Raw genomic sequence first — 19,733 nt, 5'->3', positions numbered from 1 at the left:
ATGGCAGCAGGGCATTTGGGCGTTGCCAGGAAGGCGTTTTTATGTAGATTCCTCCTCTTTCAGCACTGCATTGTGGTGCAAGCAAAAGAAGCAAATCCTGTCTGGCTTCCTCTCCGGCCTTTATTCACCTCCCGTGTAGCTGTGAGTGTGTGAGCCTGCAGGGCCCCATGGAATTGCCTAGAAGTAGGCTGAATCGCTGCAAGGGCTGAACAGCAGTATCGGGCAGGCTCGGGCAACGCGCGGCCCGTTCGGGTTATCGCTTCTCGGCCTTTTGGCTAAGATCAAGTGTAGTATCTGTTCTTATCAGTTTAATATCTGATACGTCCCCTATCTGGGGACCATATATTAAATGGATTTTTAGAACAGGGAGATGGAAATAGAGCTTGCTCTGTCCACTCCACGCATTGACCTGGTATTGCAGTATTTCCAGGACCGGTGCACCCTTTCCTTATGTGTTGACTAAAAGCAGATTCCAAAAGTGTTTTTTGTCTTTGCTATTGTTTCTGTCTTTCTGAAGGGATCTCCCCTTTTAATCCCATTATTTCAACACCTGTTGGACAATGCATGAGTGATAATGAGCTCATTGATTAAATGCAATTAATGAATAGATTGCCACCTCTTGTTGTGTGTCGTCTGTGTTTCTGTGTTTCCGGCATTTCACATTGGAACACCTCATTCACCTTCCTTGTCTTCTCTCCGCCCTCCCTTTTAGGTAAGTTAAAGAGCTGCACCTGAGCCAGCCACTGATTGATTGATTGATTGATTGATTGATTGATTGATTGATTGATTGATTGATGCAGCACAACAGTCAAATAGTGGAGTGGAGTAGGGGAACAGCAAACAGCCAATAAAGCAGCCCGCCCGCTCGCCTGCCCGCCACAATGGACCTACCTGTGTACACTAGATGGATGTGATGGAATGTACTGTCGTCCCTACATTTCAAGAAGAAGTAAGAATTGCAGTTGCAACAAAGCCTTGCTTGCCTACAAAGAGAGCAGCAATTTGGATTTGTTACTATGTTACCTAGAAGAATAACAAACTGTGCAAGGATGGAGGTTGTAGGAGCAAGGAGAAGTTGTCTGTAAAGTTGGTGGATGCCTATTTTCCATTTTGCAGTCCCTTGTCTCCCTCTTGTGGCCTCCTGGAGGCAACTAGCTGTGCAAAAAAAAGACAGCCTGGCGGCCGGCTGTTGCAGTGTTGCCCTCTCAGGCAACACTGAGTGACTGACTGAGCCTCACCGTCTTATATAAAGTTCAGACGGAACTTTGCACGTGTCATAGTGGAGCCCTCAGGATTCCAGAGCCAGCTTTCTGACATCATAATGGGGCCTCAGAGATAAAAGCCTGGGCCCAGGCAGTGTTGGTCAGTGCTGCTCAGCAGGCAGCACTGGACTGGACTGGATTACAGCTGATACAAGGTGTGAAGGAACAAGGGGTGGCTGTGGGCATGCACTTGCTGCCGCTGCCAGTGTTTATCTGCATGGCAGCAGGGCATTTGGGCGTTGCCAGGAAGGCGTTTTTATGTAGATTCCTCCTCTTTCAGCACTGCATTGTGGTGCAAGCAAAAGAAGCAAATCCTGTCTGGCTTCCTCTCCGGCCTTTATTCACCTCCCGTGTAGCTGTGAGTGTGTGAGCCTGCAGGGCCCCATGGAATTGCCTAGAAGTAGGCTGAATCGCTGCAAGGGCTGAACAGCAGTATCGGGCAGGCTCGGGCAACGCGCGGCCCGTTCGGGTTATCGCTTCTCGGCCTTTTGGCTAAGATCAAGTGTAGTATCTGTTCTTATCAGTTTAATATCTGATACGTCCCCTATCTGGGGACCATATATTAAATGGATTTTTAGAACAGGGAGATGGAAATAGAGCTTGCTCTGTCCACTCCACGCATTGACCTGGTATTGCAGTATTTCCAGGACCGGTGCACCCTTTCCTTATGTGTTGACTAAAAGCAGATTCCAAAAGTGTTTTTTGTCTTTGCTATTGTTTCTGTCTTTCTGAAGGGATCTCCCCTTTTAATCCCATTATTTCAACACCTGTTGGACAATGCATGAGTGATAATGAGCTCATTGATTAAATGCAATTAATGAATAGATTGCCACCTCTTGTTGTGTGTCGTCTGTGTTTCTGTGTTTCCGGCATTTCACATTGGAACACCTCATTCACCTTCCTTGTCTTCTCTCCGCCCTCCCTTTTAGGTAAGTTAAAGAGCTGCACCTGAGCCAGCCACTGATTGATTGATTGATTGATTGATTGATTGATTGATTGATGCAGCACAACAGTCAAATAGTGGAGTGGAGTAGGGGAACAGCAAACAGCCAATAAAGCAGCCCGCCCGCTCGCCTGCCCGCCACAATGGACCTACCTGTGTACACTAGATGGATGTGATGGAATGTACTGTCGTCCCTACATTTCAAGAAGAAGTAAGAATTGCAGTTGCAACAAAGCCTTGCTTGCCTACAAAGAGAGCAGCAATTTGGATTTGTTACTATGTTACCTAGAAGAATAACAAACTGTGCAAGGATGGAGGTTGTAGGAGCAAGGAGAAGTTGTCTGTAAAGTTGGTGGATGCCTATTTTCCATTTTGCAGTCCCTTGTCTCCCTCTTGTGGCCTCCTGGAGGCAACTAGCTGTGCAAAAAAAAGACAGCCTGGCGGCCGGCTGTTGCAGTGTTGCCCTCTCAGGCAACACTGAGTGACTGACTGAGCCTCACCGTCTTATATAAAGTTCAGACGGAACTTTGCACGTGTCATAGTGGAGCCCTCAGGATTCCAGAGCCAGCTTTCTGACATCATAATGGGGCCTCAGAGATAAAAGCCTGGGCCCAGGCAGTGTTGGTCAGTGCTGCTCAGCAGGCAGCACTGGACTGGACTGGATTACAGCTGATACAAGGTGTGAAGGAACAAGGGGTGGCTGTGGGCATGCACTTGCTGCCGCTGCCAGTGTTTATCTGCATGGCAGCAGGGCATTTGGGCGTTGCCAGGAAGGCGTTTTTATGTAGATTCCTCCTCTTTCAGCACTGCATTGTGGTGCAAGCAAAAGAAGCAAATCCTGTCTGGCTTCCTCTCCGGCCTTTATTCACCTCCCGTGTAGCTGTGAGTGTGTGAGCCTGCAGGGCCCCATGGAATTGCCTAGAAGTAGGCTGAATCGCTGCAAGGGCTGAACAGCAGTATCGGGCAGGCTCGGGCAACGCGCGGCCCGTTCGGGTTATCGCTTCTCGGCCTTTTGGCTAAGATCAAGTGTAGTATCTGTTCTTATCAGTTTAATATCTGATACGTCCCCTATCTGGGGACCATATATTAAATGGATTTTTAGAACAGGGAGATGGAAATAGAGCTTGCTCTGTCCACTCCACGCATTGACCTGGTATTGCAGTATTTCCAGGACCGGTGCACCCTTTCCTTATGTGTTGACTAAAAGCAGATTCCAAAAGTGTTTTTTGTCTTTGCTATTGTTTCTGTCTTTCTGAAGGGATCTCCCCTTTTAATCCCATTATTTCAACACCTGTTGGACAATGCATGAGTGATAATGAGCTCATTGATTAAATGCAATTAATGAATAGATTGCCACCTCTTGTTGTGTGTCGTCTGTGTTTCTGTGTTTCCGGCATTTCACATTGGAACACCTCATTCACCTTCCTTGTCTTCTCTCCGCCCTCCCTTTTAGGTAAGTTAAAGAGCTGCACCTGAGCCAGCCACTGATTGATTGATTGATTGATTGATTGATTGATTGATTGATTGATTGATTGATTGATTGATTGATGCAGCACAACAGTCAAATAGTGGAGTGGAGTAGGGGAACAGCAAACAGCCAATAAAGCAGCCCGCCCGCTCGCCTGCCCGCCACAATGGACCTACCTGTGTACACTAGATGGATGTGATGGAATGTACTGTCGTCCCTACATTTCAAGAAGAAGTAAGAATTGCAGTTGCAACAAAGCCTTGCTTGCCTACAAAGAGAGCAGCAATTTGGATTTGTTACTATGTTACCTAGAAGAATAACAAACTGTGCAAGGATGGAGGTTGTAGGAGCAAGGAGAAGTTGTCTGTAAAGTTGGTGGATGCCTATTTTCCATTTTGCAGTCCCTTGTCTCCCTCTTGTGGCCTCCTGGAGGCAACTAGCTGTGCAAAAAAAAGACAGCCTGGCGGCCGGCTGTTGCAGTGTTGCCCTCTCAGGCAACACTGAGTGACTGACTGAGCCTCACCGTCTTATATAAAGTTCAGACGGAACTTTGCACGTGTCATAGTGGAGCCCTCAGGATTCCAGAGCCAGCTTTCTGACATCATAATGGGGCCTCAGAGATAAAAGCCTGGGCCCAGGCAGTGTTGGTCAGTGCTGCTCAGCAGGCAGCACTGGACTGGACTGGATTACAGCTGATACAAGGTGTGAAGGAACAAGGGGTGGCTGTGGGCATGCACTTGCTGCCGCTGCCAGTGTTTATCTGCATGGCAGCAGGGCATTTGGGCGTTGCCAGGAAGGCGTTTTTATGTAGATTCCTCCTCTTTCAGCACTGCATTGTGGTGCAAGCAAAAGAAGCAAATCCTGTCTGGCTTCCTCTCCGGCCTTTATTCACCTCCCGTGTAGCTGTGAGTGTGTGAGCCTGCAGGGCCCCATGGAATTGCCTAGAAGTAGGCTGAATCGCTGCAAGGGCTGAACAGCAGTATCGGGCAGGCTCGGGCAACGCGCGGCCCGTTCGGGTTATCGCTTCTCGGCCTTTTGGCTAAGATCAAGTGTAGTATCTGTTCTTATCAGTTTAATATCTGATACGTCCCCTATCTGGGGACCATATATTAAATGGATTTTTAGAACAGGGAGATGGAAATAGAGCTTGCTCTGTCCACTCCACGCATTGACCTGGTATTGCAGTATTTCCAGGACCGGTGCACCCTTTCCTTATGTGTTGACTAAAAGCAGATTCCAAAAGTGTTTTTTGTCTTTGCTATTGTTTCTGTCTTTCTGAAGGGATCTCCCCTTTTAATCCCATTATTTCAACACCTGTTGGACAATGCATGAGTGATAATGAGCTCATTGATTAAATGCAATTAATGAATAGATTGCCACCTCTTGTTGTGTGTCGTCTGTGTTTCTGTGTTTCCGGCATTTCACATTGGAACACCTCATTCACCTTCCTTGTCTTCTCTCCGCCCTCCCTTTTAGGTAAGTTAAAGAGCTGCACCTGAGCCAGCCACTGATTGATTGATTGATTGATTGATTGATTGATTGATTGATTGATTGATTGATTGATGCAGCACAACAGTCAAATAGTGGAGTGGAGTAGGGGAACAGCAAACAGCCAATAAAGCAGCCCGCCCGCTCGCCTGCCCGCCACAATGGACCTACCTGTGTACACTAGATGGATGTGATGGAATGTACTGTCGTCCCTACATTTCAAGAAGAAGTAAGAATTGCAGTTGCAACAAAGCCTTGCTTGCCTACAAAGAGAGCAGCAATTTGGATTTGTTACTATGTTACCTAGAAGAATAACAAACTGTGCAAGGATGGAGGTTGTAGGAGCAAGGAGAAGTTGTCTGTAAAGTTGGTGGATGCCTATTTTCCATTTTGCAGTCCCTTGTCTCCCTCTTGTGGCCTCCTGGAGGCAACTAGCTGTGCAAAAAAAAGACAGCCTGGCGGCCGGCTGTTGCAGTGTTGCCCTCTCAGGCAACACTGAGTGACTGACTGAGCCTCACCGTCTTATATAAAGTTCAGACGGAACTTTGCACGTGTCATAGTGGAGCCCTCAGGATTCCAGAGCCAGCTTTCTGACATCATAATGGGGCCTCAGAGATAAAAGCCTGGGCCCAGGCAGTGTTGGTCAGTGCTGCTCAGCAGGCAGCACTGGACTGGACTGGATTACAGCTGATACAAGGTGTGAAGGAACAAGGGGTGGCTGTGGGCATGCACTTGCTGCCGCTGCCAGTGTTTATCTGCATGGCAGCAGGGCATTTGGGCGTTGCCAGGAAGGCGTTTTTATGTAGATTCCTCCTCTTTCAGCACTGCATTGTGGTGCAAGCAAAAGAAGCAAATCCTGTCTGGCTTCCTCTCCGGCCTTTATTCACCTCCCGTGTAGCTGTGAGTGTGTGAGCCTGCAGGGCCCCATGGAATTGCCTAGAAGTAGGCTGAATCGCTGCAAGGGCTGAACAGCAGTATCGGGCAGGCTCGGGCAACGCCGGCCCGTTCGGGTTATCGCTTCTCGGCCTTTTGGCTAAGATCAAGTGTAGTATCTGTTCTTATCAGTTTAATATCTGATACGTCCCCTATCTGGGGACCATATATTAAATGGATTTTTAGAACAGGGAGATGGAAATAGAGCTTGCTCTGTCCACTCCACGCATTGACCTGGTATTGCAGTATTTCCAGGACCGGTGCACCCTTTCCTTATGTGTTGACTAAAAGCAGATTCCAAAAGTGTTTTTTGTCTTTGCTATTGTTTCTGTCTTTCTGAAGGGATCTCCCCTTTTAATCCCATTATTTCAACACCTGTTGGACAATGCATGAGTGATAATGAGCTCATTGATTAAATGCAATTAATGAATAGATTGCCACCTCTTGTTGTGTGTCGTCTGTGTTTCTGTGTTTCCGGCATTTCACATTGGAACACCTCATTCACCTTCCTTGTCTTCTCTCCGCCCTCCCTTTTAGGTAAGTTAAAGAGCTGCACCTGAGCCAGCCACTGATTGATTGATTGATTGATTGATTGATTGATTGATTGATGCAGCACAACAGTCAAATAGTGGAGTGGAGTAGGGGAACAGCAAACAGCCAATAAAGCAGCCCGCCCGCTCGCCTGCCCGCCACAATGGACCTACCTGTGTACACTAGATGGATGTGATGGAATGTACTGTCGTCCCTACATTTCAAGAAGAAGTAAGAATTGCAGTTGCAACAAAGCCTTGCTTGCCTACAAAGAGAGCAGCAATTTGGATTTGTTACTATGTTACCTAGAAGAATAACAAACTGTGCAAGGATGGAGGTTGTAGGAGCAAGGAGAAGTTGTCTGTAAAGTTGGTGGATGCCTATTTTCCATTTTGCAGTCCCTTGTCTCCCTCTTGTGGCCTCCTGGAGGCAACTAGCTGTGCAAAAAAAAGACAGCCTGGCGGCCGGCTGTTGCAGTGTTGCCCTCTCAGGCAACACTGAGTGACTGACTGAGCCTCACCGTCTTATATAAAGTTCAGACGGAACTTTGCACGTGTCATAGTGGAGCCCTCAGGATTCCAGAGCCAGCTTTCTGACATCATAATGGGGCCTCAGAGATAAAAGCCTGGGCCCAGGCAGTGTTGGTCAGTGCTGCTCAGCAGGCAGCACTGGACTGGACTGGATTACAGCTGATACAAGGTGTGAAGGAACAAGGGGTGGCTGTGGGCATGCACTTGCTGCCGCTGCCAGTGTTTATCTGCATGGCAGCAGGGCATTTGGGCGTTGCCAGGAAGGCGTTTTTATGTAGATTCCTCCTCTTTCAGCACTGCATTGTGGTGCAAGCAAAAGAAGCAAATCCTGTCTGGCTTCCTCTCCGGCCTTTATTCACCTCCCGTGTAGCTGTGAGTGTGTGAGCCTGCAGGGCCCCATGGAATTGCCTAGAAGTAGGCTGAATCGCTGCAAGGGCTGAACAGCAGTATCGGGCAGGCTCGGGCAACGCGCGGCCCGTTCGGGTTATCGCTTCTCGGCCTTTTGGCTAAGATCAAGTGTAGTATCTGTTCTTATCAGTTTAATATCTGATACGTCCCCTATCTGGGGACCATATATTAAATGGATTTTTAGAACAGGGAGATGGAAATAGAGCTTGCTCTGTCCACTCCACGCATTGACCTGGTATTGCAGTATTTCCAGGACCGGTGCACCCTTTCCTTATGTGTTGACTAAAAGCAGATTCCAAAAGTGTTTTTTGTCTTTGCTATTGTTTCTGTCTTTCTGAAGGGATCTCCCCTTTTAATCCCATTATTTCAACACCTGTTGGACAATGCATGAGTGATAATGAGCTCATTGATTAAATGCAATTAATGAATAGATTGCCACCTCTTGTTGTGTGTCGTCTGTGTTTCCGGCATTTCACATTGGAACACCTCATTCACCTTCCTTGTCTTCTCTCCGCCCTCCCTTTTAGGTAAGTTAAAGAGCTGCACCTGAGCCAGCCACTGATTGATTGATTGATTGATTGATTGATTGATTGATTGATTGATGCAGCACAACAGTCAAATAGTGGAGTGGAGTAGGGGAACAGCAAACAGCCAATAAAGCAGCCCGCCCGCTCGCCTGCCCGCCACAATGGACCTACCTGTGTACACTAGATGGATGTGATGGAATGTACTGTCGTCCCTACATTTCAAGAAGAAGTAAGAATTGCAGTTGAAACAAAGCCTTGCTTGCCTACAAAGAGAGCAGCAATTTGGATTTGTTACTATGTTACCTAGAAGAATAACAAACTGTGCAAGGATGGAGGTTGTAGGAGCAAGGAGAAGTTGTCTGTAAAGTTGGTGGATGCCTATTTTCCATTTTGCAGTCCCTTGTCTCCCTCTTGTGGCCTCCTGGAGGCAACTAGCTGTGCAAAAAAAAGACAGCCTGGCGGCCGGCTGTTGCAGTGTTGCCCTCTCAGGCAACACTGAGTGACTGACTGAGCCTCACCGTCTTATATAAAGTTCAGACGGAACTTTGCACGTGTCATAGTGGAGCCCTCAGGATTCCAGAGCCAGCTTTCTGACATCATAATGGGGCCTCAGAGATAAAAGCCTGGGCCCAGGCAGTGTTGGTCAGTGCTGCTCAGCAGGCAGCACTGGACTGGACTGGATTACAGCTGATACAAGGTGTGAAGGAACAAGGGGTGGCTGTGGGCATGCACTTGCTGCCGCTGCCAGTGTTTATCTGCATGGCAGCAGGGCATTTGGGCGTTGCCAGGAAGGCGTTTTTATGTAGATTCCTCCTCTTTCAGCACTGCATTGTGGTGCAAGCAAAAGAAGCAAATCCTGTCTGGCTTCCTCTCCGGCCTTTATTCACCTCCCGTGTAGCTGTGAGTGTGTGAGCCTGCAGGGCCCCATGGAATTGCCTAGAAGTAGGCTGAATCGCTGCAAGGGCTGAACAGCAGTATCGGGCAGGCTCGGGCAACGCGCGGCCCGTTCGGGTTATCGCTTCTCGGCCTTTTGGCTAAGATCAAGTGTAGTATCTGTTCTTATCAGTTTAATATCTGATACGTCCCCTATCTGGGGACCATATATTAAATGGATTTTTAGAACAGGGAGATGGAAATAGAGCTTGCTCTGTCCACTCCACGCATTGACCTGGTATTGCAGTATTTCCAGGACCGGTGCACCCTTTCCTTATGTGTTGACTAAAAGCAGATTCCAAAAGTGTTTTTTGTCTTTGCTATTGTTTCTGTCTTTCTGAAGGGATCTCCCCTTTTAATCCCATTATTTCAACACCTGTTGGACAATGCATGAGTGATAATGAGCTCATTGATTAAATGCAATTAATGAATAGATTGCCACCTCTTGTTGTGTGTCGTCTGTGTTTCTGTGTTTCCGGCATTTCACATTGGAACACCTCATTCACCTTCCTTGTCTTCTCTCCGCCCTCCCTTTTAGGTAAGTTAAAGAGCTGCACCTGAGCCAGCCACTGATTGATTGATTGATTGATTGATTGATTGATTGATTGATTGATTGATTGATTGATTGATGCAGCACAACAGTCAAATAGTGGAGTGGAGTAGGGGAACAGCAAACAGCCAATAAAGCAGCCCGCCCGCTCGCCTGCCCGCCACAATGGACCTACCTGTGTACACTAGATGGATGTGATGGAATGTACTGTCGTCCCTACATTTCAAGAAGAAGTAAGAATTGCAGTTGCAACAAAGCCTTGCTTGCCTACAAAGAGAGCAGCAATTTGGATTTGTTACTATGTTACCTAGAAGAATAACAAACTGTGCAAGGATGGAGGTTGTAGGAGCAAGGAGAAGTTGTCTGTAAAGTTGGTGGATGCCTATTTTCCATTTTGCAGTCCCTTGTCTCCCTCTTGTGGCCTCCTGGAGGCAACTAGCTGTGCAAAGAAAAGACAGCCTGGCGGCCGGCTGTTGCAGTGTTGCCCTCTCAGGCAACACTGAGTGACTGACTGAGCCTCACCGTCTTATATAAAGTTCAGACGGAACTTTGCACGTGTCATAGTGGAGCCCTCAGGATTCCAGAGCCAGCTTTCTGACATCATAATGGGGCCTCAGAGATAAAAGCCTGGGCCCAGGCAGTGTTGGTCAGTGCTGCTCAGCAGGCAGCACTGGACTGGACTGGATTACAGCTGATACAAGGTGTGAAGGAACAAGGGGTGGCTGTGGGCATGCACTTGCTGCCGCTGCCAGTGTTTATCTGCATGGCAGCAGGGCATTTGGGCGTTGCCAGGAAGGCGTTTTTATGTAGATTCCTCCTCTTTCAGCACTGCATTGTGGTGCAAGCAAAAGAAGCAAATCCTGTCTGGCTTCCTCTCCGGCCTTTATTCACCTCCCGTGTAGCTGTGAGTGTGTGAGCCTGCAGGGCCCCATGGAATTGCCTAGAAGTAGGCTGAATCGCTGCAAGGGCTGAACAGCAGTATCGGGCAGGCTCGGGCAACGCGCGGCCCGTTCGGGTTATCGCTTCTCGGCCTTTTGGCTAAGATCAAGTGTAGTATCTGTTCTTATCAGTTTAATATCTGATACGTCCCCTATCTGGGGACCATATATTAAATGGATTTTTAGAACAGGGAGATGGAAATAGAGCTTGCTCTGTCCACTCCACGCATTGACCTGGTATTGCAGTATTTCCAGGACCGGTGCACCCTTTCCTTATGTGTTGACTAAAAGCAGATTCCAAAAGTGTTTTTTGTCTTTGCTATTGTTTCTGTCTTTCTGAAGGGATCTCCCCTTTTAATCCCATTATTTCAACACCTGTTGGACAATGCATGAGTGATAATGAGCTCATTGATTAAATGCAATTAATGAATAGATTGCCACCTCTTGTTGTGTGTCGTCTGTGTTTCTGTGTTTCCGGCATTTCACATTGGAACACCTCATTCACCTTCCTTGTCTTCTCTCCGCCCTCCCTTTTAGGTAAGTTAAAGAGCTGCACCTGAGCCAGCCACTGATTGATTGATTGATTGATTGATTGATTGATTGATTGATTGATTGATTGATTGATGCAGCACAACAGTCAAATAGTGGAGTGGAGTAGGGGAACAGCAAACAGCCAATAAAGCAGCCCGCCCGCTCGCCTGCCCGCCACAATGGACCTACCTGTGTACACTAGATGGATGTGATGGAATGTACTGTCGTCCCTACATTTCAAGAAGAAGTAAGAATTGCAGTTGCAACAAAGCCTTGCTTGCCTACAAAGAGAGCAGCAATTTGGATTTTTTACTATGTTACCTAGAAGAATAACAAACTGTGCAAGGATGGAGGTTGTAGGAGCAAGGAGAAGTTGTCTGTAAAGTTGGTGGATGCCTATTTTCCATTTTGCAGTCCCTTGTCTCCCTCTTGTGGCCTCCTGGAGGCAACTAGCTGTGCAAAAAAAAGACAGCCTGGCGGCCGGCTGTTGCAGTGTTGCCCTCTCAGGCAACACTGAGTGACTGACTGAGCCTCACCGTCTTATATAAAGTTCAGACGGAACTTTGCACGTGTCATAGTGGAGCCCTCAGGATTCCAGAGCCAGCTTTCTGACATCATAATGGGGCCTCAGAGATAAAAGCCTGGGCCCAGGCAGTGTTGGTCAGTGCTGCTCAGCAGGCAGCACTGGACTGGACTGGATTACAGCTGATACAAGGTGTGAAGGAACAAGGGGTGGCTGTGGGCATGCACTTGCTGCCGCTGCCAGTGTTTATCTGCATGGCAGCAGGGCATTTGGGCGTTGCCAGGAAGGCGTTTTTATGTAGATTCCTCCTCTTTCAGCACTGCATTGTGGTGCAAGCAAAAGAAGCAAATCCTGTCTGGCTTCCTCTCCGGCCTTTATTCACCTCCCGTGTAGCTGTGAGTGTGTGAGCCTGCAGGGCCCCATGGAATTGCCTAGAAGTAGGCTGAATCGCTGCAAGGGCTGAACAGCAGTATCGGGCAGGCTCGGGCAACGCGCGGCCCGTTCGGGTTATCGCTCCTCGGCCTTTTGGCTAAGATCAAGTGTAGTATCTGTTCTTATCAGTTTAATATCTGATACGTACCCTATCTGGGGACCATATATTAAATGGATTTTTAGAACAGGGAGATGGAAATAGAGCTTGCTCTGTCCACTCCACGCATTGACCTGGTATTGCAGTATTTCCAGGACCGGTGCACCCTTTCCTTATGTGTTGACTAAAAGCAGATTCCAAAAGTGTTTTTTGTCTTTGCTATTGTTTCTGTCTTTCTGAAGGGATCTCCCCTTTTAATCCCATTATTTCAACACCTGTTGGACAATGCATGAGTGATAATGAGCTCATTGATTAAATGCAATTAATGAATAGATTGCCACCTCTTGTTGTGTGTCGTCTGTGTTTCTGTGTTTCCGGCATTTCACATTGGAACACCTCATTCACCTTCCTTGTCTTCTCTCCGCCCTCCCTTTTAGGTAAGTTAAAGAGCTGCACCTGAGCCAGCCACTGATTGATTGATTGATTGATTGATTGATTGATTGATTGATTGATTGATTGATTGATGCAGCACAACAGTCAAATAGTGGAGTGGAGTAGGGGAACAGCAAACAGCCAATAAAGCAGCCCGCCCGCTCGCCTGCCCGCCACAATGGACCTACCTGTGTACACTAGATGGATGTGATGGAATGTACTGTCGTCCCTACATTTCAAGAAGAAGTAAGAATTGCAGTTGCAACAAAGCCTTGCTTGCCTACAAAGAGAGCAGCAATTTGGATTTGTTACTATGTTACCTAGAAGAATAACAAACTGTGCAAGGATGGAGGTTGTAGGAGCAAGGAGAAGTTGTCTGTAAAGTTGGTGGATGCCTATTTTCCATTTTGCAGTCCCTTGTCTCCCTCTTGTGGCCTCCTGGAGGCAACTAGCTGTGCAAAAAAAAGACAGCCTGGCGGCCGGCTGTTGCAGTGTTGCCCTCTCAGGCAACACTGAGTGACTGACTGAGCCTCACCGTCTTATATAAAGTTCAGACGGAACTTTGCACGTGTCATAGTGGAGCCCTCAGGATTCCAGAGCCAGCTTTCTGACATCATAATGGGGCCTCAGAGATAAAAGCCTGGGCCCAGGCAGTGTTGGTCAGTGCTGCTCAGCAGGCAGCACTGGACTGGACTGGATTACAGCTGATACAAGGTGTGAAGGAACAAGGGGTGGCTGTGGGCATGCACTTGCTGCCGCTGCCAGTGTTTATCTGCATGGCAGCAGGGCATTTGGGCGTTGCCAGGAAGGCGTTTTTATGTAGATTCCTCCTCTTTCAGCACTGCATTGTGGTGCAAGCAAAAGAAGCAAATCCTGTCTGGCTTCCTCTCCGGCCTTTATTCACCTCCCGTGTAGCTGTGAGTGTGTGAGCCTGCAGGGCCCCATGGAATTGCCTAGAAGTAGGCTGAATCGCTGCAAGGGCTGAACAGCAGTATCGGGCAGGCTCGGGCAACGCGCGGCCCGTTCGGGTTATCGCTTCTCGGCCTTTTGGCTAAGATCAAGTGTAGTATCTGTTCTTATCAGTTTAATATCTGATACGTCCCCTATCTGGGGACCATATATTAAATGAATTTTTAGAACAGGGAGATGGAAATATAGCTTGCTCTGTCCACTCCACGCATTGACCTGGTATTGCAGTATTTCCAGGACCGGTGCACCCTTTCCTTATGTGTTGACTAAAAGCAGATTCCAAAAGTGTTTTTTGTCTTTGCTATTGTTTCTGTCTTTCTGAAGGGATCTCCCCTTTTAATCCCATTATTTCAACACCTGTTGGACAATGCATGAGTGATAATGAGCTCATTGATTAAATGCAATTAATGAATAGATTGCCACCTCTTGTTGTGTGTCGTCTGTGTTTCTGTGTTTCCGGCATTTCACATTGGAACACCTCATTCACCTTCCTTGTCTTCTCTCCGCCCTCCCTTTTAGGTAGTTAAAGAGCTGCACCTGAGCCAGCCACCGATTGATTGATTGATTGATTGATTGATTGATTGATTGATTGATTGATTGATTGATTGATTGATTGATTGATGCAGCACAACAGTCAAATAGTGGAGTGGAGTAGGGGAACAGCAAACAGCCAATAAAGCAGCCCGCCCGCTCGCCTGCCCGCCACAATGGACCTACCTGTGTACACTAGATGGATGTGATGGAATGTACTGTCGTCCCTACATTTCAAGAAGAAGTAAGAATTGCAGTTGCAACAAAGCCTTGCTTGCCTACAAAGAGAGCAGCAATTTGGATTTGTTACTATGTTACCTAGAAGAATAACAAACTGTGCAAGGATGGAGGTTGTAGGAGCAAGGAGAAGTTGTCTGTAAAGTTGGTGGATGCCTATTTTCCATTTTGCAGTCCCTTGTCTCCCTCTTGTGGCCTCCTGGAGGCAACTAGCTGTGCAAAAAAAAGACAGCCTGGCGGCCGGCTGTTGCAGTGTTGCCCTCTCAGGCAACACTGAGTGACTGACTGAGCCTCACCGTCTTATATAAAGTTCAGACGGAACTTTGCACGTGTCATAGTGGAGCCCTCAGGATTCCAGAGCCAGCTTTCTGACATCATAATGGGGCCTCAGAGATAAAAGCCTGGGCCCAGGCAGTGTTGGTCAGTGCTGCTCAGCAGGCAGCACTGGACTGGACTGGATTACAGCTGATACAAGGTGTGAAGGAACAAGGGGTGGCTGTGGGCATGCACTTGCTGCCGCTGCCAGTGTTTATCTGCATGGCAGCAGGGCATTTGGGCGTTGCCAGGAAGGCGTTTTTATGTAGATTCCTCCTCTTTCAGCACTGCATTGTGGTGCAAGCAAAAGAAGCAAATCCTGTCTGGCTTCCTCTCCGGCCTTTATTCACCTCCCGTGTAGCTGTGAGTGTGTGAGCCTGCAGGGCCCCATGGAATTGCCTAGAAGTAGGCTGAATCGCTGCAAGGGCTGAACAGCAGTATCGGGCAGGCTCGGGCAACGCGCGGCCCGTTCGGGTTATCGCTTCTCGGCCTTTTGGCTAAGATCAAGTGTAGTATCTGTTCTTATCAGTTTAATATCTGATACGTCCCCTATCTGGGGACCATATATTAAATGGATTTTTAGAACAGGGAGATGGAAATAGAGCTTGCTCTGTCCACTCCACGCATTGACCTGGTATTGCAGTATTTCCAGGACCGGTGCACCCTTTCCTTATGTGTTGACTAAAAGCAGATTCCAAAAGTGTTTTTTGTCTTTGCTATTGTTTCTGTCTTTCTGAAGGGATCTCCCCTTTTAATCCCATTATTTCAACACCTGTTGGACAATGCATGAGTGATAATGAGCTCATTGATTAAATGCAATTAATGAATAGATTGCCACCTCTTGTTGTGTGTCGTCTGTGTTTCTGTGTTTCCGGCATTTCACATTGGAACACCTCATTCACCTTCCTTGTCTTCTCTCCGCCCTCCCTTTTAGGTAAGTTAAAGAGCTGCACCTGAGCCAGCCACTGATTGATTGATTGATTGATTGATTGATTGATTGATTGATTGATTGATTGATGCAGCACAACAGTCAAATAGTGGAGTGGAGTAGGGGAACAGCAAACAGCCAATAAAGCAGCCCGCCCGCTCGCCTGCCCGCCACAATGGACCTACCTGTGTACACTAGATGGATGTGATGGAATGTACTGTCGTCCCTACATTTCAAGAAGAAGTAAGAATTGCAGTTGCAACAAAGCCTTGCTTGCCTACAAAGAGAGCAGCAATTTGGATTTGTTACTATGTTACCTAGAAGAATAACAAACTGTGCAAGGATGGAGGTTGTAGGAGCAAGGAGAAGTTGTCTGTAAAGTTGGTGGATGCCTATTTTCCATTTTGCAGTCCCTTGTCTCCCTCTTGTGGCCTCCTGGAGGCAACTAGCTGTGCAAAAAAAAGACAGCCTGGCGGCCGGCTGTTGCAGTGTTGCCCTCTCAGGCAACACTGAGTGACTGACTGAGCCTCACCGTCTTATATAAAGTTCAGACGGAACTTTGCACGTGTCATAGTGGAGCCCTCAGGATTCCAGAGCCAGCTTTCTGACATCATAATGGGGCCTCAGAGATAAAAGCCTGGGCCCAGGCAGTGTTGGTCAGTGCTGCTCAGCAGGCAGCACTGGACTGGACTGGATTACAGCTGATACAAGGTGTGAAGGAACAAGGGGTGGCTGTGGGCATGCACTTGCTGCCGCTGCCAGTGTTTATCTGCATGGCAGCAGGGCATTTGGGCGTTGCCAGGAAGGCGTTTTTATGTAGATTCCTCCTCTTTCAGCACTGCATTGTGGTGCAAGCAAAAGAAGCAAATCCTGTCTGGCTTCCTCTCCGGCCTTTATTCACCTCCCGTGTAGCTGTGAGTGTGTGAGCCTGCAGGGCCCCATGGAATTGCCTAGAAGTAGGCTGAATCGCTGCAAGGGCTGAACAGCAGTATCGGGCAGGCTCGGGCAACGCGCGGCCCGTTCGGGTTATCGCTTCTCGGCCTTTTGGCTAAGATCAAGTGTAGTATCTGTTCTTATCAGTTTAATATCTGATACGTCCCCTATCTGGGGACCATATATTAAATGGATTTTTAGAACAGGGAGATGGAAATAGAGCTTGCTCTGTCCACTCCACGCATTGACCTGGTATTGCAGTATTTCCAGGACCGGTGCACCCTTTCCTTATGTGTTGACTAAAAGCAGATTCCAAAAGTGTTTTTTGTCTTTGCTATTGTTTCTGTCTTTCTGAAGGGATCTCCCCTTTTAATCCCATTATTTCAACACCTGTTGGACAATGCATGAGTGATAATGAGCTCATTGATTAAATGCAATTAATGAATAGATTGCCACCTCTTGTTGTGTGTCGTCTGTGTTTCTGTGTTTCCGGCATTTCACATTGGAACACCTCATTCACCTTCCTTGTCTTCTCTCCGCCCTCCCTTTTAGGTAAGTTAAAGAGCTGCACCTGAGCCAGCCACTGATTGATTGATTGATTGATTGATTGATTGATTGATTGATTGATTGATTGATGCAGCACAACAGTCAAATAGTGGAGTGGAGTAGGGGAACAGCAAACAGCCAATAAAGCAGCCCGCCCGCTCGCCTGCCCGCCACAATGGACCTACCTGTGTACACTAGATGGATGTGATGGAATGTACTGTCGTCCCTACATTTCAAGAAGAAGTAAGAATTGCAGTTGCAACAAAGCCTTGCTTGCCTACAAAGAGAGCAGCAATTTGGATTTGTTACTATGTTACCTAGAAGAATAACAAACTGTGCAAGGATGGAGGTTGTAGGAGCAAGGAGAAGTTGTCTGTAAAGTTGGTGGATGCCTATTTTCCATTTTGCAGTCCCTTGTCTCCCTCTTGTGGCCTCCTGGAGGCAACTAGCTGTGCAAAAAAAAGACAGCCTGGCGGCCGGCTCTTGCAGTGTTGCCCTCTCAGGCAACACTGAGTGACTGACTGAGCCTCACCGTCTTATATAAAGTTCAGACGGAACTTTGCACGTGTCATAGTGGAGCCCTCAGGATTCCAGAGCCAGCTTTCTGACATCATAATGGGGCCTCAGAGATAAAAGCCTGGGCCCAGGCAGTGTTGGTCAGTGCTGCTCAGCAGGCAGCACTGGACTGGACTGGATTACAGCTGATACAAGGTGTGAAGGAACAAGGGGTGGCTGTGGGCATGCACTTGCTGCCGCTGCCAGTGTTTATCTGCATGGCAGCAGGGCATTTGGGCGTTGCCAGGAAGGCGTTTTTATGTAGATTCCTCCTCTTTCAGCACTGCATTGTGGTGCAAGCAAAAGAAGCAAATCCTGTCTGGCTTCCTCTCCGGCCTTTATTCACCTCCCGTGTAGCTGTGAGTGTGTGAGCCTGCAGGGCCCCATGGAATTGCCTAGAAGTAGGCTGAATCGCTGCAAGGGCTGAACAGCAGTATCGGGCAGGCTCGGGCAACGCGCGGCCCGTTCGGGTTATCGCTTCTCGGCCTTTTGGCTAAGATCAAGTGTAGTATCTGTTCTTATCAGTTTAATATCTGATACGTCCCCTATCTGGGGACCATATATTAAATGGATTTTTAGAACAGGGAGATGGAAATAGAGCTTGCTCTGTCCACTCCACGCATTGACCTGGTATTGCAGTATTTCCAGGACCGGTGCACCCTTTCCTTATGTGTTGACTAAAAGCAGATTCCAAAAGTGTTTTTTGTCTTTGCTATTGTTTCTGTCTTTCTGAAGGGATCTCCCCTTTTAATCCCATTATTTCAACACCTGTTGGACAATGCATGAGTGATAATGAGCTCATTGATTAAATGCAATTAATGAATAGATTGCCACCTCTTGTTGTGTGTCGTCTGTGTTTCTGTGTTTCCGGCATTTCACATTGGAACACCTCATTCACCTTCCTTGTCTTCTCTCCGCCCTCCCTTTTAGGTAAGTTAAAGAGCTGCACCTGAGCCAGCCACTGATTGATTGATTGATTGATTGATTGATTGATTGATTGATTGATTGATGCAGCACAACAGTCAAATAGTGGAGTGGAGTAGGGGAACAGCAAACAGCCAATAAAGCAGCCCGCCCGCTCGCCTGCCCGCCACAATGGACCTACCTGTGTACACTAGATGGATGTGATGGAATGTACTGTCGTCCCTACATTTCAAGAAGAAGTAAGAATTGCAGTTGCAACAAAGCCTTGCTTGCCTACAAAGAGAGCAGCAATTTGGATTTGTTACTATGTTACCTAGAAGAATAACAAACTGTGCAAGGATGGAGGTTGTAGGAGCAAGGAGAAGTTGTCTGTAAAGTTGGTGGATGCCTATTTTCCATTTTGCAGTCCCTTGTCTCCCTCTTGTGGCCTCCTGGAGGCAACTAGCTGTGCAAAAAAAAGACAGCCTGGCGGCCGGCTGTTGCAGTGTTGCCCTCTCAGGCAACACTGAGTGACTGACTGAGCCTCACCGTCTTATATAAAGTTCAGACGGAACTTTGCACGTGTCATAGTGGAGCCCTCAGGATTCCAGAGCCAGCTTTCTGACATCATAATGGGGCCTCAGAGATAAAAGCCTGGGCCCAGGCAGTGTTGGTCAGTGCTGCTCAGCAGGCAGCACTGGACTGGACTGGATTACAGCTGATACAAGGTGAGAAGGAACAAGGGGTGGCTGTGGGCATGCACTTGCTGCCGCTGCCAGTGTTTATCTGCATGGCAGCAGGGCATTTGGGCGTTGCCAGGAAGGCGTTTTTATGTAGATTCCTCCTCTTTCAGCACTGCATTGTGGTGCAAGCAAAAGAAGCAAATCCTGTCTGGCTTCCTCTCCGGCCTTTATTCACCTCCCGTGTAGCTGTGAGTGTGTGAGCCTGCAGGGCCCCATGGAATTGCCTAGAAGTAGGCTGAATCGCTGCAAGGGCTGAACAGCAGTATCGGGCAGGCTCGGGCAACGCGCGGCCCGTTCGGGTTATCGCTTCTCGGCCTTTTGGCTAAGATCAAGTGTAGTATCTGTTCTTATCAGTTTAATATCTGATACGTCCCCTATCTGGGGACCATATATTAAATGGATTTTTAGAACAGGGAGATGGAAATAGAGCTTGCTCTGTCCACTCCACGCATTGACCTGGTATTGCAGTATTTCCAGGACCGGTGCACCCTTTCCTTATGTGTTGACTAAAAGCAGATTCCAAAAGTGTTTTTTGTCTTTGCTATTG

At 47.8% G+C, this 19,733-nt stretch overlaps 14 non-coding genes across 14 annotated transcripts; all 14 read left to right on the top strand.

Annotated features, from left to right (window-relative positions):
• The first annotated feature begins 255 nt into the window (after nucleotides 1-255).
• On the top strand, nucleotides 256-446 carry LOC142686555 (U2 spliceosomal RNA). The gene has a single exon (XR_012855887.1). It is a non-coding gene; the product is annotated as a U2 spliceosomal RNA (small nuclear RNA).
• Nucleotides 447-1,734: 1,288 nt separating this feature from the next.
• Nucleotides 1,735-1,925, top strand: LOC142686553 (U2 spliceosomal RNA). Its single transcript, XR_012855886.1, has one exon. It is a non-coding gene; the product is annotated as a U2 spliceosomal RNA (small nuclear RNA).
• Nucleotides 1,926-3,201: 1,276 nt separating this feature from the next.
• Nucleotides 3,202-3,392, top strand: LOC142686552 (U2 spliceosomal RNA). Its single transcript, XR_012855885.1, has one exon. It is a non-coding gene; the product is annotated as a U2 spliceosomal RNA (small nuclear RNA).
• A 1,300-nt stretch (nucleotides 3,393-4,692) lies between these two features.
• Nucleotides 4,693-4,883, top strand: LOC142686551 (U2 spliceosomal RNA). The gene has a single exon (XR_012855884.1). It is a non-coding gene; the product is annotated as a U2 spliceosomal RNA (small nuclear RNA).
• A 1,291-nt stretch (nucleotides 4,884-6,174) lies between these two features.
• On the top strand, nucleotides 6,175-6,365 carry LOC142686550 (U2 spliceosomal RNA). The gene has a single exon (XR_012855883.1). It is a non-coding gene; the product is annotated as a U2 spliceosomal RNA (small nuclear RNA).
• Nucleotides 6,366-7,641: 1,276 nt separating this feature from the next.
• On the top strand, nucleotides 7,642-7,832 carry LOC142686549 (U2 spliceosomal RNA). The gene has a single exon (XR_012855882.1). It is a non-coding gene; the product is annotated as a U2 spliceosomal RNA (small nuclear RNA).
• A 1,272-nt stretch (nucleotides 7,833-9,104) lies between these two features.
• Nucleotides 9,105-9,295, top strand: LOC142686548 (U2 spliceosomal RNA). The gene has a single exon (XR_012855881.1). It is a non-coding gene; the product is annotated as a U2 spliceosomal RNA (small nuclear RNA).
• A 1,296-nt stretch (nucleotides 9,296-10,591) lies between these two features.
• On the top strand, nucleotides 10,592-10,782 carry LOC142686546 (U2 spliceosomal RNA). Its single transcript, XR_012855879.1, has one exon. It is a non-coding gene; the product is annotated as a U2 spliceosomal RNA (small nuclear RNA).
• A 1,292-nt stretch (nucleotides 10,783-12,074) lies between these two features.
• LOC142686701 (U2 spliceosomal RNA) lies at nucleotides 12,075-12,265 on the top strand. The gene has a single exon (XR_012856019.1). It is a non-coding gene; the product is annotated as a U2 spliceosomal RNA (small nuclear RNA).
• A 1,292-nt stretch (nucleotides 12,266-13,557) lies between these two features.
• Nucleotides 13,558-13,748, top strand: LOC142686688 (U2 spliceosomal RNA). Its single transcript, XR_012856007.1, has one exon. It is a non-coding gene; the product is annotated as a U2 spliceosomal RNA (small nuclear RNA).
• Nucleotides 13,749-15,055: 1,307 nt separating this feature from the next.
• LOC142686545 (U2 spliceosomal RNA) lies at nucleotides 15,056-15,246 on the top strand. The gene has a single exon (XR_012855878.1). It is a non-coding gene; the product is annotated as a U2 spliceosomal RNA (small nuclear RNA).
• A 1,288-nt stretch (nucleotides 15,247-16,534) lies between these two features.
• Nucleotides 16,535-16,725, top strand: LOC142686544 (U2 spliceosomal RNA). The gene has a single exon (XR_012855877.1). It is a non-coding gene; the product is annotated as a U2 spliceosomal RNA (small nuclear RNA).
• A 1,288-nt stretch (nucleotides 16,726-18,013) lies between these two features.
• On the top strand, nucleotides 18,014-18,204 carry LOC142686542 (U2 spliceosomal RNA). Its single transcript, XR_012855876.1, has one exon. It is a non-coding gene; the product is annotated as a U2 spliceosomal RNA (small nuclear RNA).
• A 1,284-nt stretch (nucleotides 18,205-19,488) lies between these two features.
• Nucleotides 19,489-19,679, top strand: LOC142686541 (U2 spliceosomal RNA). The gene has a single exon (XR_012855875.1). It is a non-coding gene; the product is annotated as a U2 spliceosomal RNA (small nuclear RNA).
• Nucleotides 19,680-19,733: the final 54 nt, after the last annotated feature.

The sequence above is a fragment of the Rhinoderma darwinii genome, assembly GCF_050947455.1.
Source record: "Rhinoderma darwinii isolate aRhiDar2 chromosome 5 unlocalized genomic scaffold, aRhiDar2.hap1 SUPER_5_unloc_18, whole genome shotgun sequence".
Taxonomy (NCBI): Eukaryota; Metazoa; Chordata; class Amphibia; order Anura; family Rhinodermatidae; genus Rhinoderma; species Rhinoderma darwinii.
Note: the sequence above shows the minus strand (reverse complement) of the source record. Positions and strands in the feature narration are given on the sequence as shown.